The sequence below is a fragment of the Anser cygnoides genome, chromosome 20 (genome assembly GCF_040182565.1).
Source record: "Anser cygnoides isolate HZ-2024a breed goose chromosome 20, Taihu_goose_T2T_genome, whole genome shotgun sequence".
In the NCBI taxonomy this organism is placed as follows: domain Eukaryota; kingdom Metazoa; phylum Chordata; class Aves; order Anseriformes; family Anatidae; genus Anser; species Anser cygnoides.
The window spans coordinates 216,574-236,045 of NC_089892.1; the positions used below are offsets into that span (position 1 = coordinate 216,574).

Below are 19,472 nucleotides of genomic sequence, written 5' to 3' on the forward strand. Positions count from 1 at the left end.
CTGTAATTTCCCACATGTGACTGGAAACTTGTGACTGCTGCCTCTTGCCCTTTTGCTGTGCTACTCTGAGAAGAATCTGACCTGTTTTTTCTATAATCCTCCCCCCCAACACCATACACACACAAGACAGCAAAATGCATTGTAAAATAATGAATTGTACCCACAGAACAAGAGAACAGTCCCTCATTTTGCTACCAAATAAAAATAGGAGACTAATAAACAGGAAATGCTATTGCAAAGAAGCAAATGTACTATCACACTCTCATGTACAAAGCAGAAATTCACCATATGATCAATGGGTGAAATCTACAGCCATTTACATAAGTCTACAGGTTCTTCTAAAGCATTAGAATTACCTCTTCAAAATAACTAAGAACAGAAAAATTACATGTAAAAATGTTGTGAACAACAACATCAAACAGAAAATTAAATTAGCTTCAGAAAACCTTTTCAAGAAGCAAGAGGTAAGTCAACCTGAGAACTAAATACACCCTAGCATTTCTGGCTTTTCAGTAGATCCATTATCACATGTAAGCGATCTATTCTACCAACATTCTCTGACTTATAAGAGCACTACTGTTATCTTCTTGGTTGTTTACAGTAGGTTTCCATTCCATCTTTCAAATTCAGCTGAGAACTTCCTCTGGAATTTATGATAAAATTTTGGCTCTGTGGGAGAACTGTGTTGCAATCTGTAATAACAGCACAGCAGTTCACTGCATCTCATAGCCATGTGCAGGACAGTCTTGACACAAAATCTGCCCATGCAGCTTTGCATGGAGGGTGGGACATGAAGCATTTAATCCTTTTCAAAAACAAACAGCTTTTCAGGAATATCTGCTCACTGTTTATGTAAGTGCTGAGTACAAAAGCACTGCAAGTTTATAGTTGTTACTCCAGACCAGAAAAAACATACAAAATATGGTTTTAGTTCTTTCTAAGTTAGCAAACAGCCCATTGTAGCCCTCTGTTGAAGCTAGCCTGAAGCTCCTAATACCTAAAATCCCAGATTCTTTCTTTGAAAGAGCTAATTCTTATTTCCAAAGTTTGAGAGGAAGGGATAGTAAATACAGTACCTTTTGAAAGCAAGAATTGTTTACAGATTAAATATTTCTCGTAAGTCAGTATTCAGAATATTCACTGTAAGAAGACACAGAAAGAAGAGACAGCTTGGTTAGAAAACCAAGCATCACAGAAGTCTTTGCCTGCCTTGCTGCTATTTTTTGGCCCTGTAATTTAGCTAAAAAGATAAACAGCATGGTCTCCTAGTCTCAGATGTCATTAACAAAACTCTCACTGACCTCAGTGATGCTGGAAGGGAAACCCTTTAAGAATGCAGTGAGAAAATGCTGTACAAAATGTACTGAGCCTGCTGTTAACGTGGCATTCAAATAGACTGAACAGAAATCACTGCATGTGCTTCATTCACGGATAACTGCAGCTATTACTACAGTGTTTCAAAAACATTATTTCAGCCTGTTTTTTCTTCAAAGGATTGCTCAAACATTTAGGGTCAGCTAAAAGGCAGAATTTAACCTAAGCTATTCCTAAACGGTTTTATGAGCAGCATAGGGAAGCTAGTGTTTCTTTGTTGCATAACAATGAAAGGAACACTCTTTTAGAGTAGGAAAATAACTTATGCGGCATAAAAATTTGCCTCATTTCCATATCAGATTTTCCATAATCTTTTAAAGCACGTATATAATCAATGACTTCTTTTCCCCATGTTTTCTTGCCCTGCCTTGAAAAGAACACTCTTACAGTTTCAGAAAAATAGTTAGCTGGCTCAGTTACACTCTTACAGCCTCAGCACATTAAATTTTCTCAATAAATTCCAGCTATTAAAACAACAGAAAATGTGACTATGCTAGTCAAGCAGAATTTTCTCAAAGGGAAGGAAGGCCATTATAACGATTTGCATGGAGCATGTCTAAGCAACACACTCCTCCCTGAGAGAAATTTAATATGCTTGCATTAATTAGTGATAAGAGTTGGATCTTTGGAAGTGTTTTAAGTCTGTTCAGTGAAAACAAATTATTTTCATGTCATCTCCTAGTAGTAAGTAAGCCTCAGATGCAAAAAAGTATGGAAGACCATAAAGATCCTATTTGCTCAGTGCCTCTATGCTGTGCCATGGCTTATGGCAGCTTGGTTCATGTCTACTTTCTAGTTGTTTTGAGCAAGTCTGTTGCTATTCTCATTCATATCAAGGGTACAAACACCTTCTAGATCTCTACCAGCACTAGTAAGCATTTCTTGAGAACAAACAGTATTTTTGCAAGACAGTATACAGATGAGGACTGATGAGATACAAGCGCAACAGAAAGAACTGTGTGTGTGTGGGGGGGTCAGCACAGGTCCTTTAATTTGCAAAGAAAAGTGTCAGGAAAATGGGCTTTCTGTGGGTAGTGAGGTGCAGGATGTCAGAAATCAAACTGATGGATGCCAATAATAAATTAAACTGAATGTAGTATCTAGAATGCAATATCCATATTTTTTTTTTAAGATATATATTAAGCTACACCTGTTCAATGGTGTCCCTCTCCCCCCTTTTAAAATAAAAAGGACTAGTTTTTTATTTTTATTTTTTAAAAGTGTTACCAGCCTTCATCTGTGCAATGGCAATGTGAACTTTCTATGTATGTATGATGTGACGACTGGAATAGATGAATTGATGAGAATCAATTTACTTTGCTCAGAGGAAACAAAAAATTCCACTCAGCAAAAGACTTCAAGACTTGCCTCTCAAAGGAAAGGCTCAGATGTGCCATATGCCAAAGAAAACACACAGCACTAGCTTTCCAAACCTTGGCTTACATTTGTGCTACTGTGCACAGAAAAAGCTCTCTAAGATGTGAAGCCATCAGGATATTTTCCAGAGGGTGAGCTCATGGGCAGCTGCTTCCACAGGCAAAACATTTTCCAGTGATGCTGCCTTTTCTCCATTGTCACTAAAACCAATTTTGCAGCTGGTTATTGTATGTGGACAATACAGTATTCATTAGTTCATGGTATCATGGAAATAACAACACAGGTTAAGGAAAAGCATGGCCCAGTAATCCATTATTAAATTACTCATTGGAAATTACATTGTGTAAAGGGGAGTGATTTTTTTTAAATTGACGAAAAGAACTGTAGTACCTAGTTCTTAATTTTTACTGTAGAACTAAAAAGAAGGAGTAATATTACCAACGGGGAAGCTGAAGTACAACCGAAAAGTCAACTTGAAATGTAGTAGCAGTGCCAGCCAGATCATGCATTTTGAGTCTTCCATCCACTAAACAACAACCTTCCAAGTTTTATTGAAAAAGTATTTATGGGAACTGCAGTATTCAGCAGGATACAGAAACCAAGCCTATATATTCATGTTTTTTTTTGATTCACCCTTAAGCTTCTCCTATTATTTTTTTTACTCAAGGCTTCCAAGAAAGAGAAAAAGAAAATAACACTGAGGTGGACAATAAATATGGATACTTTGGAGATGCATCTAAGTCCAAAGGATACTAACAACATGCTCTTAAGAAACACAATCCAAAACCTCCTGAAATCAGTGGTTATTCAACTTCACCCAATTCTGAAGCTCAGAACAAGTATATAAGCTTTAAAACTTGCATGAACATTTAAATGCTATGTGATTTGTTCCTCATTGGGTGACATAACATGCTATGAATGACAGAATACTTTCAATCAAATCACATGGACAAAGTTATACCAATGAGAAAGCTGGTGTGGTATTATTTCAAACGCCTGTAGCAGAAACAAATGGCAATCTGTTTTTTCAGGTATTTGTCTTATCCCAAATAATCCCAAAAATCTGAGTTCAAATAATTCTGTTTTGCCACAGATTTCTCTGACCTGAGTAAGTTACCATTGTCCTCTATTTTCCATGAGTTCAGCAGGAAACACATTTTCTTCTGTCAGAAAGACCTCATGAAAATAAATATTATGACCATGGTACCTTAACACTTAACGAAAGTGGGGTTTAAATTCCTTACAGAAAATATATAAGGATGTGCAGTCCACAGAAGTAGTAGCATTTATTCTTAACAATCCAGAAATCCAAAACTGTTTTGTGGATTTATGAAAATTTGCAGGCACAGAGTGCAATCCAAAATTCACACTACTGAAATTTGTACAAACTCACACTATTGCAAAACTGGAAGTAAAAAAAAAAATCAGTGCAGAAAAAAAAAGACTGGTAACTTGTATCATTCTCAATTATAAAGCTGTCCTGTGAAATAGCAAGGCTAGCAAATCCAAAATAAAGTGTATAATGAACATCACACTGTATGCTTTACCTATACTTCAGTGCATAGTGCCTGGCTAAAGGTTTGTGCAATTCTGCAAATGCAAGTAAGTTATGAAACAGCTGCAGTTCAGCATTTTTGTTAGTCATACATTCACTACTTTGCATCAAAGAACAACTAGCTGATGAAGTATTTCAGATTAGCCTGGAGACTTGAATTTGTTATATTTACTTAATATTACTTAATACTTAATATTTTGATTAAGTGCTATAATAATCTTAAGCATTTGCTGCCAAAACACCAAACACACCAAACTTGGAGGAGTTGTGGACTCGAATGAGGGTGGAAAGGCCTTGCAGAGGGATCTGGATAGGTTAGAGAGCTGGGCGATCACCAACCGCATGAAGTTCAATAAGAGCAAGTGCCGGGTCCTGCACCTGGGACGGGGAAACCCTGGCTGCACGTACAGACTGGGCGATGAGACGCTAGAGAGCAGCCTAGAAGAGAGGGATCTGGGGGTCGTGGTTGACAGCAAGTTGAATATGAGCCAGCAGTGTGCCCTGGCGGCCAGGAGGGCCAACCGTGTCCTGGGGTGCATCAAGCACGGCATCGCTAGTCGGTCAAGGGAGGTGATTGTCCCGCTCTACTCTGCGCTGGTGCGGCCTCACCTCGAGTACTGTGTGCAGTTCTGGGCACCACAGTATAAAAAGGACATGCAACTGTTGGAGAGTGCACAGAGGAGGGCTACAAAGATGGTGAAAGGCCTGGAGGGGAAGACGTACGAGGAACGGCTGAGGTCACTGGGCCTGTTCAGCCTGGAGAAGAGGAGGCTGAGGGGAGACCTCATCACAGTCTACAACTTCCTCGTAAGGGGGTGTCGAGAGGCAGGAGACCTTTTCTCCATTAACACCAGTGACAGGACCCGCGGGAACGGTGTCAAGCTGAGGCAGGGGAAATTTAGGCTCGACATCAGGAGGGGGTTCTTCACAGAGAGGGTGGTTGCACACTGGAACAGGCTCCCCAGGGAAGTGGTCACTGCACCGAGCCTGTCTGAATTTAAGAAGAGATTGGACTGTGCACTTAGTCACATGGTCTGAACTTTTGGGTAGACCTGTGCGGTATCAAGAGTTGGACTTGATGATCCTTAAGGGTCCCTTCCAACTCAGGATATTCTATGATTCTATGATTTTAAATTATACCATTACTGTGACAACTACAAACACATGCTATAAAAGGAGAACAAAAGCTAAATGTTTTAACAGACAAATTTAGCTCTCTACATATCATCACGTACACTTTCTAAAGATATCCATAATCCAGAACCCCCTTAAAGCACGCATGCTGTGGTTTAACATGTACGTCTAGGTATAGTGTTAGTTGTAGTACAGGAAGCGATGTCTAGAAGACACACAGTTAACTAGCACACATAACAGAAAGAAAGCCATGGAATGCCATTATTTTCCTTTTCTCTCCCTAAAAGTTGCACAACAACACTGATTTGATAGGAAAACCAGAAGAGACAAAAATGTTTTTCCAATTTCTAGTCAGTCATATTTAAGAAAGCCTTTTCCCACATACAGTAACGAGCTTTTACCATACTAAACAAAGCAGAGGACAGACAGAAAGCTACTTATCAATTAACTAACTGGTAGAAAGCTGAAATCCCTACAGTCAGCAGTCTGTAAAACCAAAAGACACCATTCTTAGGAGATTTGCTCATAGTCAGAGAAAATACTACAGTTTTGTGGTTTCGTTGGTTTCACAAAATTTGGACCTTTTCCGTGGACTAAGGGCTGGAATATTTTTTCTACTGAACCAAAGGTATATGCTGGTTAGCCTTGGTAGGACTTAGAATACTTTAAGAACAACTAAACATGAATCTTTGCCAAGGCAACAACATGTGATTTGTAATAGATATTGCCAGTCCAGTGGCCAAACAAATGGGATCACTTCTATCTGATGACAGCTAGCCAGAACATAGCATCAGTACCACTCACATATACCATTGCAGATTATGAGACCGAGTCAAAAGGACAAAATATTTTTTTCAATAAAATGATTTCTATTATTTTTACTTACACAGTTCCAAATTTCAAAATGTTCACAAGAAACACTGACTTTGGTGTTTATATATAACTACTCCTTACAATGTATCACATGCTTTTACTACGATTCGTGAACCCTGCCCAGAAGATTTTCCATTTTAGATCTCATGTTAGAAAAATCTCTACAATGTTAAAACTAACCCAAAGTAGGTTCAGATTCACATACAGCAACACCGCACACTTGACTCATCTATGACACATATCGTCACCTTTGACCCCAAATACATTTGCTTTGTTACTTAAGCTTTTCATTTTTCGTACATTGATGAAAATCTCATCTCTCCCTGTCACTGTATGCATTTTTTACATGTGTCTCTGCTGTATTTACGCTGCCATTCTATGCAGACAGCGAAGACTTTTTTCAACAAATCACTTTCAACTTCTCCAAACAATATTTTTAGGATGGCTCACCTTAACTTTTGGTGTCTTCCTCAAAGGCCTGTTTGTTGCAACTATGCAGAAAACAGCTGACTTTTTCTGATGTGTCTGAGAAATAGTTAGGGGAAACTTACAGTCCTTAATTTAAAAAAAACCAATCCCTTCCTAATTTAAGTTCATTTTAGATTTCCACTTAGAAAATATATTTCGCTATTCCATTTTTTTTTGCCATCTTTAGGACTCCTCTGTCATTCACTGCAACCACAGTGAGACAGTTCAGGTAATTATGCATGCCTAACCTTCTGGTGATTATGCATCTCTGGGCTGCTATCACAAACTTTGCCCTGCCGCATTCTGTTCCATGGAGTCTCACACTGTAGTCACAAATGAATTTTAGCTAAATTAAAAGACACACAACAGAAGGTCCCTATCTCTTCTCCTGTATAGACTTATTATAATATCACACGTAAATAACAATTTTCTTTAAGTGACAAATACTTCAATTATTGAACAGAAAAACAGCATGCATTATAACACTCATGGGAGCAATGAGGAAAAAATTAGTTTCCTATAATAAAACCATGAATTAATAACTTCAGAACTTCTGAAGTCATTAAAGTGTGAGTTAACTGGGAATTTCAACAGTTCCCAGTTAAGTTCCCAAAGCTTCCTTGTTCTATTTATCCAGTACTATATTAAACAGAACTGTGCCAAGGACCAAGAGAAAATTATCCAATCCTGTAATTTTTCTACTCATCCATTTCATGAATAATGTACCTACAACCATGAGTTGCAGGGTTTATGGTTAAAAACGGTTAATTTTAAAGATCGAATTGGTTTGTTTCAATCTAAGAAAAGGTTAAAATTATTTTTTTAAGATACTCTATCCTATGTAAGTCTCCTGCAGAGACAGTAATATCGTCTCTGAAATATGCCCATACTTTCAACAGAAGTTACAGAAAGAATCCTCTAATGAAGCAGTCAAAAGTTATCAAAAAGTAATCACTACATTTGTCTTAGCTTTTTCCCCCCATTTCCTCATCACACAGCCTTATTTGACTTGTGGAGAATGATATTCAAATAATGCGAAAAATCAGAACTATCCACAAGATATGCTACTCTAACATAGTAAAAATGCAGATACTTATTGCTATGGCAACAACACAGCTTTGTTCAATGTCAAAAAGGGTAGAGAACTCCACACCATGGATTTCAATCCATGCCTCATCTTTCAGAAGCAATTTTCATTAAAATTAAAGAAATGTATGTGTATATGAGTCTGGAGATCCCATCAGGGAAGTTGGTGGTAATCATCTTAATATCAAACACACAAAAATCAAACAGTCCATTTCTGTCATGAGTGCAACAGAAAAAAAAATACAATACTTGACCAACTTAAAATATTACAGGAGTATTTATACTTTTTTTCTTATAATACATTTTTACTGATTTCTACCACCTACTTTAATTGCATTCACACAGTAAAAACAATTACATATGTCCACTCACTAACACAGTTTTGAATCAACAAACAAAACTGCTTAAATTAAATTTGGCAGTTTCTTCAATCTTCAGTGGCCCTGGAGAGTCCACATATTAAATCCCACAGATGCAAGTAAATGCCTTGAGAAGTCACTAACAACTTCTAAAGTAGATTTTGGAAATGGAAAGCATACTATCATATTTGAATCAATTAGAGAAACTGTATTAACCACCGATGAATTATGTTTAAAATTACCTGCCTCGTTCAAAACTACTGACCACAAGCATTCCAGAAATTGTCAGATTCTTTTTCTCATTTGTAAAGAAGATTTAAAGAGCTTGTTAGTACATGGCCAAAGTATTGAATGGTACAAGGGTAATTTAAGAATAAACATCTGTGAAACACAGTCATCTGTGACATAAATAAATAAATAAATAAATCATTCCGAGACTTTGTCCTTGTAGATTCTCTCTGTGTTATTGTGACTTATTACCTAAATTTAGGACCCTAAAGAAGCATTTCAAATACTTTGGGTTATTATTAAACCTCTTCTCCGAACTGCTCAAGCTTCAGGATAGCTACTAAGTAGAATTCAACAAGCAAAACCACAGGTTTTTAAAAAAATTTCACTGCCTCCAGTAGAATTCATAGAAACATTTAACTAAAAATTAACATACAGAAAGACTGCCAAAACATCTAAAAACATCACACTCCATATAGATATTAGCTTAAATGATATAGAGAAAGAAAAAAAACAAGACACATGAGATGAAGGATCAAAACGTACTGTAAGTATTTGTTATAATTCCTGTGTCACTGCAAAGTTATGCAAGCAAAATTACCAAAGAAAGTTTTGGATAATACTGACATTCTCTTGGATAAAGAAGTACAGAACATGTCTGAGCATACCCAGAACTCCAGAAAAACCTTAATGCCAATATTTACAAATGCACTAATGCAATGTTCATCCTGAAGACTGGGGAACATCTTTATGACTGTGCTAGAAAACAAAGAAGTGTTAAATAGCTGTAGATTATTTTTCTACACGTCTTCAAGAAATGTGTAGATTTAGAACTTCGTAGCATGGATTTGTGGTGGACTTTAGTACTAGGTTAAAGTTTGGACTAGATAATCTCAGAAGTCTTTTCCAACCTGAAGGATTCTATTCTATGATTATGACTCTGGGCTTTTTCACACCTGGAAAGCATAGAAAAACTATTTTGGAATATTTACACTGGAATAGGTACTCTATTACAGGCCCGGAATTCCTCAAAAATGATGACATCCAAAATACTTTAATAAGTTTTCAGTGGAGACAGCATTCATCAAGATAAAACTTAGGGATTGTTCCAGCAAATGCATTTCACAGGTTCAAAAACAGTGTTGATATATCGCATATACATAGCATTAACTTTAATATAAAATTCTAACTCAAAACCAAAACAATCAAAACCAAGAATACAAATAATTCAATAGCTTTAGTGAACATTCTGAAAATTATTTTACTTCATGAAAAACAAGAATGTTGTTATACACTCTTAGGAAAACAAAGAAGTATAAATAGTTGTCGCCTTTGTTACCTCTGTCAGAACACAAGCTAAAATCACTTTATAACCGTATTTTAAATAGACAATACTTCCACAGAGTATTAAAAAATTTGACCCTCATCTCAGAGATGCACTGTGAGGGGACAAGAAGCAACTGAGATAAATTGCAACAATGGAAATCCCAATTGGGGCGGTGTGTGTAAGAAAAATTAATCACTGTTAGAGGGGTCAAGCACTACAACATTGCACAGAAAGGTTGTGAACTTCCATTTCTAGATATTTTCAAAACAGCTGGACAAGGTCCTCGGTATCCTAACCTAATTTTAAGTAAGCCCAACTTCGAGTAAGAGGTTGAACTAGATAACCTCCAGATGGCCCTTTTTCTATGTGCATTTTTCCCCATTCTGTAGTAACTTGGTGATGTGGCTGTGGAACTGCCCTGCGAATGGTACCTATATGCATGATGACAGAAACCTGGCTAGAGAACAGCAGTTGTGACAGATATTGCAGCAGACTATGCCCTTTCTAAGCTAAAATATCTGTGCTTATTATTTTAAATTCATTAACAGATTTTGAGATCACTGATCATCAAGCATTGCACACATATGCTCATAGTCATGAGTCCAGTTGGAGACCGTTAACAAGTAGAGTAGCCCAGGGGTCAGTACTGGGTCCAGTCATATTTAAAACCTTCATTAATGATCTGGATGATAGGGCAGAGTGAACCTTCACTAAATTTGCAGATGACATGAATCTGGAAGTGTCTGACGCACCAAAGGGCCACGCAGTCATCCAGAGGGACCTCAACAGGATGGAGAAATGGCCTGACAAAATCTCATGAAGTTCAACAAGAAGCTGAGTTAGCAATGTGGCTTTGCTGCTAAGAAGGTTAATGGTATTCTTAGCTGCATTGAGCAAAATATTACCAGCACATCAAGAGAGGTGATCTTTCTCCTCTGCTCAGCACTGGTGGGGCCACACCTGGAGTGCAGTGGCCAGTTCTGGGTGCCCCAGTACAACAGAGACATGGACATATTGCAGGGAGTCCAGCAAAGGGCCACAAAATTGATGAAGGGACTGGAGAATCTCTGCTATGAGGAGAGGCAGGGAGAGTTGGGACTGTTCAGCCTGCAGAAGAGGAGGCTCAGGAGGGATCTTAACAATGCCCATAAATACCTGAATGGAAGGTGCAAAAGAGAAATAGAGCCAGGCTCTTTCCAGAGGTACCCAGAGCCAGGACAAGAGGCAATGGGCACAAACTGGAACACAGGAGGGTCTGTCCGAACATCAGAAAGCACTGCGTTACTGGGTGGGTGATGGAGTACTAGAACAGGTTGCCCAGAGAGGTTGTGGAGCATCCTTCCTTGGAGATCTTCAAAAGCTGTGTGGACGTGGTCTGGGGCAACCTGCTCCAGGTAATCCTGCCTGAACAGGGGATTGAACCAGATGACTTCCAGAAATATCTTCCAACTTTAACCATTCCATGATACTGTGATATAATACACCTTTGCAGAAAAGGATGCGGCTGCTCTTCCAATATTTGTTATTTACTCGACAACTCATAACATAGTTGGGGGGTGGTGGTGGTGTCTGTATATATCTTTCTGAATCACACTCTACGGAACAATGGCACATATGTTACTATGATGCCCTCTCATCACAATGTGGCTGAGGCGACCATGGCAGCATTGTGAAGGCATGGACTATGACATACAGATAATGGTTCCCTCTCAGTATTCCCCCATACTGCACACTTTAGTACAAGATACAGGCAAAACTTTAGGTGCAAATATAAATTTCAATTAAAAAACCACATTGGTATGACTAGAAGGAATGCTTTGTTTTGGCTGCAGAGAAAACTATTACTCACAAAACATAAAATGAAATGATGGGTTATTTGTTTTCTTAGATGTTAATAGCCAGGTCAAACTGTTTCCAGAAAATTTGTGTGCGCACAACTGGAAATGTGTAAATTCCACAATTTACCCAGGCATGTTGATACATTATTTGGTTTAGGCAACTCCAGATAATTTTGGAAGTATTCTAAGTATAAAAAGCAGAGCTGGCTATGGATAAAACACACTTAAAGTGCTGCTCATTCTATCCCTATTTTAGAACCTTGCGCGAAGTTTGTGTTAATGAAATACACAAGAAGGCATGTATGGTGATTTTACTCAGCTGGGCATCTGAGCTCCACCACAACCACTCTCTCACTTCCCCTCCTCAAAGGGAAAGGTGAAGAGAATATAATTAAAAGGGATCAACGGTTGAGATAAGGACAGGGAGATAACAATTATCCTCATGGGCAAAACAGACTCAGCATAGGCAGATTAATGTAATTTATTACCTGTTACTAACAAGCTTGAGCAGTGAGAAACAAAAAAAAAAACTAAAAACACCTTCCCCCTATCCACCCTCTTCCACCTCCTCCCCCCCGAGTGGTGCAGCGGAACAGGGGCTGCAGTCAGTCTATAGCACTTTCATCTCTGCAGCTCCTTCACAGTCACTCTCTTCCCCTGTTCCAGCATGGGGTCCCTCCCATGGGATACAGTCTTTCCTGAGCTGATCCTATGTGGGCTTCCCACAGGCAGCAGCTCTTCAAGAACTGCTCCAATACAGGTTCTTACCACAGGGTCCATCTGTCAGGAGCAAACTGAAACAACATGAGCAGCTTCTGGATTCTTTTCACAGAGATCACCCCTGCAGCCCCCTGCTACCAAAACCTTGGCACGTAAACTGAATACAGCATGAAGTCAGGCTAAATAAACTTTCCTCAATATGTCTTTTTTCTGTCCTTTGTCCTGTGTACATGCACACCATGAATAATCTCTTTGCTTCTGCTCTCCGACCAGGTGAGTGATAACACCGTACATATTTTTCCTCTTTTTAGATGTTTCTGGTATCTACTTAGAAGATGTTCTGGAAGGAACAAAAACACCTAATAAGTTCATGTCTGCTCTGATTGATTTTCCCTTATTCTGTACACCTGTTAAGAGTCCAGATTTGTCAGGAAGAACAGCCGTAACCCTCTTCGGTGATTTAATCAATCCAATGCAAAACAGTACTAAGAATCTTATAAGCAAGACAGAGAGACGAGTGGGAATCATAAAGAGAGAAAATGGAATAAACTCTAGGTGTTCCTCATGAATACGACATAAAGTTACAGATAGAATTTATTTTATAGTCATAACCATTGTATACAGAACAGAAAGAAAACAAAAGAGGTTTCTAACCAGTAATCTACTCATTTTGATATGGAGTGTTGCTATTTGCTCATTTGATGAAGAATAGAGTATTTCACTAGTGGATCCTAAAATTGTAATCCTTGCTAAATACAAGGACTAACTTAGTAATAACTTAAGAGTTAATAACTAAATTAATAATAGTTCTTAGTCAGGATTTAAGACAATTTCTTCTTTCTATTGTTCTTCTGAATTTGGAATACAACTGTGCTACAGAAAAGAATGACACATGGCTGCATTTCTTTTAGTTGAAAACAGACAGATAGGTTTCAATATATTATCTACAAATAATATTATCTAGAAAATAGAGAATTCTTTGTCAACTTAGGTACTTGCTATATTTTTTTCACTAATAATAAGTTGAAAAATGCTATCTGTAAAATGTACACTTAGGCAAAACTGCAGGTATGGTGTGGGAAATCATTTTAGCATATGCATGCAAAACAGATACACAGTACAAGAAAAAAAAAATCTCTTACCAGTTAAATTAATTTTACTTTTGATGTGCACATCAAAAATGAATGAAATCTTTTCACAAAAATTATGGAAACAGCACTAAAATGAATCTAAGTTGGAAAGGAAATAGTAGTCTACCTTGTCTGCCCTAGAAATCTATGTTAGTCAGTCAAAATTCAGCCTCACAAAAAAACTTCCCTCGCAATTTTCTGTATCAAAGACTAAGAAATCTTGTAATAAAGTGCAGTAGTATTGTTACAGAAAAGCAGTAATCAGTATCGATAAAAACCAACATTTAACAGACTTGCATAAACAAAAGAAGATGCATCAAATCATTAATACATTTTTCCTAGACAGCTACTTTGAGCTACTCACTTAGGTGGTTCATCGAACGAACTTGTTTCTAGTCTTACCATAGTCACACACAATGCATCTAGACCTTACTTAGTTCCTTAGTTAGAATTCTGTCATAAATGACAGCTATAGGATATGAGGAAATATTCATAAAGCCATCTGATAGTTAAGCCTCTAGCCCACATCTGTTTCATACAGCCATTAGCATGAAAAGATCTGTTTGCCTTGCCTTTAATTAACTCTATAGTTTATGTATTTTTAGTAAGTAAATCATGGTCTTAATAAAACTCTGTTAAGAAAAGATTTAAACAAACACTAGAATCTTTCTGGGACATATAACAGCTTGCTTCCCTTCTACCAAGCATTTTTGCTACTGTAACAACCTGCCTGCATTTGTACATTCTGAACTGCACATTTACTTTGAGATTTTCAAAAGTATCAATGATCCTTGTGGGCTCTTTCCAACTCTGATATTCTATAATTCTATGATTTTATGCTAGATGCTATACTGCACCATCATTATATGTTAAAAAAAAAAAAGTGAAAGATTACAATAAACAAACTAAAGTGAAAAGAAATACAAGGCAGATGACTGAAGAGTCACTGAAGTTATAAAACAGAAAAAATAGACCTACTGGACTTAACTCTGAGAAAGGTGGTAAACTGGAAGTTGAAAACATTCTAGTTCCTGGATGAGTTTAGAAAGAATCAGTCCTTCCTCTGGTCCAAGAGTGTGCCAATGGTCTGTTCCTTGTTATAGCTCTATCCGCAAATGTGATTGTATAATGTTTACATTTTTCTTTCTCAGTCATGTCTATTTTGTGTCCTCTGAGTCGTAAGAACAGGATTAAGAACATACGCAAAGCACAATGTAAGTGCAAGCATCTCAAGTTGTTCAAGGTAACTCTGCAACTGTTACTGAATAGTAGTTAATATTTAGGAGAAAGAATAAGCTTGGAGCTATTTTCTCCACCAAATAATAACTTAGTAAAAAAAAAGTCTGGTTTTGGTCTTCCAAAGCTGTTTGTGGATTGAGTGCAATTCACTGAATAGTTTGGGATGACTTTTTTTTTTTTTGCCTGAGCTTAGTTTGCTAATCAGACGAGTAATAGTCGTTTGCTTCTTTTATCAAAAAGCTCAACACTGAAATGTTTGCTTCAGAGTACTCGGAATACTTAAACCACTAACCTGCAGTTCATTTTTCATATTTAACATTGTTCTACATTGTTTAGAGTTTTTTTGTTTGTTTTTCAGAAAAAAAGGAAGAGGCTTTTTATGGAAGAAGATACATCACTAACAAAATTGCAAATGCTTTTAATTGCCATGGTATTACTTCTGCGAGTGTTAACAAATATAGACTAGCCTTTTCAAACTTCATTAACTTTCCCACAACAGTGGTTTCTGAGATCTACCATGGAAGCATTTATTTGTATAGAGTCCTTTACTGCAGAGATTTTAAACAAATGGGCAGCATCAATCTTTTTAGGAATACAAAGAAAATAACAGTGACTTAATATGACAAGCATTTTCTACTAATGCCTGGCAGAGACAGCTGGAAATATTAGAGCTCCTGCAGTAAGTGACACAACATTGCAGTGTAGTTAAAAATACATAGGTTTTAAAGGAAATGAAAGTAACACAACGTCAATGAATTTTTCAGTTTGACAGCTGATTTAAAGTGCTTCAGAGAAAACTGAAAATTCCTGAAAGACATTCACTCTTTTTGACGTACCAGATCCCCAACTAAGCAGTATAACATCATGTTGCATCTCATGCAAACAAAAATTGTTGCTGACCTATATAAAGTTTTGCCATTCTCTACTCAAGCACATTGATGACCTCAGAAAAAAATCTTTCAGAAGCTGGGCTGCTAATCCAAAAGGCCACTCAAAAGTGTCTGTAAATATATGAGACTTCTCGGAAAGTATTACATGAAACACTAAAAAACATGAAAACAAACAAACACCCCACCACCTCAATGAGCTCACTCTCTTCCTTTAAAGAAATATTATCATTACTTCGTACTTCGCAACCCCAAAACTAAAAGAAGGACATAAGGCCATAGTACTTCCTGAATAACCTCATCCTACTGGATCACTGAAGTTAAACATTCCACATTTGTTACTGTAGCAACACAGCCTAATACAGAAAACCAGACAAATAAGCACACTGGAAATCAAGCAACTTTCAAATAAGATTCCAGTATGTGAAAGAAAATGTTACCAGTAGTTCAGGTGGAGTTTTGTTCAAGAATTTATGTCCAAAATAGCCTCTGACTGGTGTGAATAATTCCTGTACCCTCTGAAACAGTCTAAAAAATGCTGAAGCTGGCAGAAATTCCCAACAAAGCTTTCCTTTGGAGCACAATCAGATTTTCTCAAGAGTACTACAAAATTTTCTCGTTTCTCCCTCTCCCCCACCCATTTCCTTATGTTCTCCCCATGAATCATGAAAAACATATTATAAAAAATTAATATTGTAATAGTGATTCTTTTCAACATTTTAAAACACGTCACCCCATATCAGAAAGCAGAGAACGCTAAGGAAAAAGAGTATAGGAAAAGGCAAAGATACAGTAGTTGTTTTTGAGATTCAGGTTCCTCTCACCAGTAAGCTGTGGTTTAGGGACTTCCTGAGACAGATCTTGTATAAACATTTCTGTGTTTAAGTCTGGGTGGCATTTCTTCTCTCAATCTCCCTGTTCACCTTTTCCTTCTATTCCTCCTTGTGTGCTTTTTTTTTTTTTCTCTTCAGTTTTTGGTTTTGAAAGATCATGCGGCAAATGAATTCAGCAATTCAACTGCACACTGTTTGAAAAAGTAGTTAGTTTGACTTATTTCCCAAAGTTTGCCTTAAGATTGCAACATTCTTATCTATTTTGCTTACCTTGAGCTAGTAATTGCTGACCTAAGGTTAATTTCCTATGACCAGCTGCTTCATAGTATTTTCTCAAGTTCTCAAAGCCAAGTCTAACATTAGACCACTCCTTTCTGAATTACTCTGATGAAGAAAAAATTCAGATTTCACAGCCAGAAATAACTGGGACCTGCCAGTATTAGTAGAATGTGCTATTCTGCAATCTTGGATTTGAATGGAAGTTGATCTCTGAGATTCTCAGTAGGAAAAGCACACGGAACAACTATGAAGTGTGTTGAAAATTATTTCATGAAGCCTAAAGCCCCCAACAAAAGCAACAAACTCTAATTCATAATTATTACAAAACCAAGGAAAGGGCATTCCCATCTGGTCCAAACAGAATGCCCACACAAAGGCTAATCCCATTTTTCTCTTCTGTGCTTCCCAAAGGGCAAGCATCAAGTGCTCTACCAAACAATTCAGATATTCTATAAACACAGGGCACATCCAAATAAACGCTACCTGTCACCTAGCAAGAGGGCACATCTTTATTTTTTCCTCAACAAATAAACTGTAACACTCTGAAGAAATAAGGCTTTGCAAAACACAACTTTGAATGATCCACACAGAAACCTTTCTGATAACAGTCTGTTCAGAGTGTTTTAAAATAAGAAAAAGTACTCAACACTTAATCAAAAGATTGATCTCTGTAATATTGTGCTTTTTCTTATTCAGAAATGAGGGTGATCAAATAAAAAAGGACTAGTTATTTTTAATCTTTCAAGTCTTTTTATTAATAACATGTTTTTCTGTAAGAGAACATTAACGACTTAAGAACACACAAGAGAAGTCTTTAACCCAATGAAAGAGACAGACTAAATTCCTAGGCATTTAATTACACTTTTTTAATTGCCCTAAAAAATCAATGAAACTTAAGCATATACTAACAAACTTAAAAATGGTTATGGATAATATATGAACATGGTCCTAAATAAGATTATTGAGAAATTCTGAACCATATTCTTGGGAAAGATTTCACTTACAAGAATCTTGCTGTTCTGGGATAACAGCAAGTTAGAAACATGTATTTTTCTAAAAAAGCAAAGAACTGAAAGCATTCACTTTTAGATTAAAATTAAATATTTGACTCAGTAGTAATCAAGGTAGACACTTAACTTTTCTGTCTCTGTAAATGGCCAGGAATTTGAAAAATTGATCATTGCAAAAACTAGGCACCTTCATAACTTGGCAAACACTGATGACAACCACACTTCACTTCTCCTGTTCTGTCCCTCAAGAAGCTCTATGTAGCTGTACGTTGAAAAGGCACCTTGGAAATGAGGGAGGGGTAATCATAGGCAAACTGAAAGAAATTTTTTTTTTTTGCTAAGTATTTCAAAAATGAACAGAATATTCACACTGCAATTCAATTAAAACTTTTTTTTTCCCTATATAAAATTAATGCATTGGAAAAGCTCTAAAATGCTTTAATCTCAAGTATATAGAACACGCTACTTAAGTGCACTAAAATGGCAACTTCGGTCCCTGCTTGTATGTCTATGGCAAGAGAAATAAGTAAACTTTCAATTTAAACTACAAAAAAATGATACGATAATGACAGTAACTAATGAGAGGTGCTAATATTCTCTGCAGGTATCACAGGCCATACACTAAGGGTACAAGAAACAATTACAAGAAAGGGGGAAAACCGTAAAAGCATATGGAATTACTAGTGTAATACATTTTAATCTGCTTATTTGTCCTTTGACTAATTTCAGTGTTCCCATATTCTTTTCCTCAGTTTCTTCAAAGCCCAAAGATCCTTAAAAGTGCTTGAAAAACTATGAGCAAATAAATTATCGGACCGCATTATAGGTTTCTACAGGTGACTGACATACAATTACAGTGAATTGTTTGGTTTGTAAAGCAGTTGGTAAAAAGGTAGTTTAAAATGTACTTCTTTGCTCTGTTAAGCTTCACTTTTAATTTTGCTAATTTCTTTGCAAGATTCCTAGCAAGTTTTAAGTACGTTGTAAAGATGAATTTTACATTAATTCAAAAAATTCTTTTTAAAAACAGAGGTAATAGCTAATGACCAGAAATACTCTGCATATAGAAACTTCTGTGACAGCAAATTTTTAGAAAGGTTCAGGGGAATAAGACCTCATAGCAATCAAATGGGAAACATGCTTTAGACTACTAGAACTATCAGGCAAGCATTAAAAAATGCACTGGCGTTCACCCAAATTATGGATTCTCAATCTGCATTAGATTATTATAAGAGTTAGCTTGAATTCGGACAATTTTACATTCTTTTTTGTCTGAGAACATGCTGCTTCCTGATAGAAGTGACCTAGGAAGTGCTAATAAATAAATAAAATCAGTGGTACTCTGAATAAAGCAGCTTTGCTGTATTTGTCAGCATCAAAGAGGACCCATCAGTGAAAAACTAGTAGAGGCTCCTTCAATGTCTGGATGAAAAATATTCCTTCTCCCGTCAGAGAGCGCGTTGTAAAAAGCCTTATGAGCAGGAAGTAGCCACCCCCCACTCCGACATTTTGGGGACGAATCCTATACAGTTACACATTCTAACATCTCATTTGACCTAGAAACGAAACCACACTCAAACACGGTCTCCAGAATTTCTTCCTAACTCTAAAGATTAACCGTTTTACACAACAGAAAAATAACTTCCATTTTGGACTGTCACTGATTATTCAATCAACGGCAACAACACAACAGTTTAGCCGGGTCTAGCTTTTACACGTTTTTAGCACTGTGAACAAGAACTCGTGACTCACGGT

At 37.0% G+C, this 19,472-nt stretch overlaps 1 protein-coding gene across 13 annotated transcripts in view; it reads right to left on the bottom strand.

Annotated features, from left to right (window-relative positions):
* RALGPS1 (Ral GEF with PH domain and SH3 binding motif 1) overlaps positions 1-19,472 on the bottom strand; it is a 133,903-nt gene that overhangs the window by 37,632 nt on the left and 76,799 nt on the right. The window lies entirely within an intron of this gene.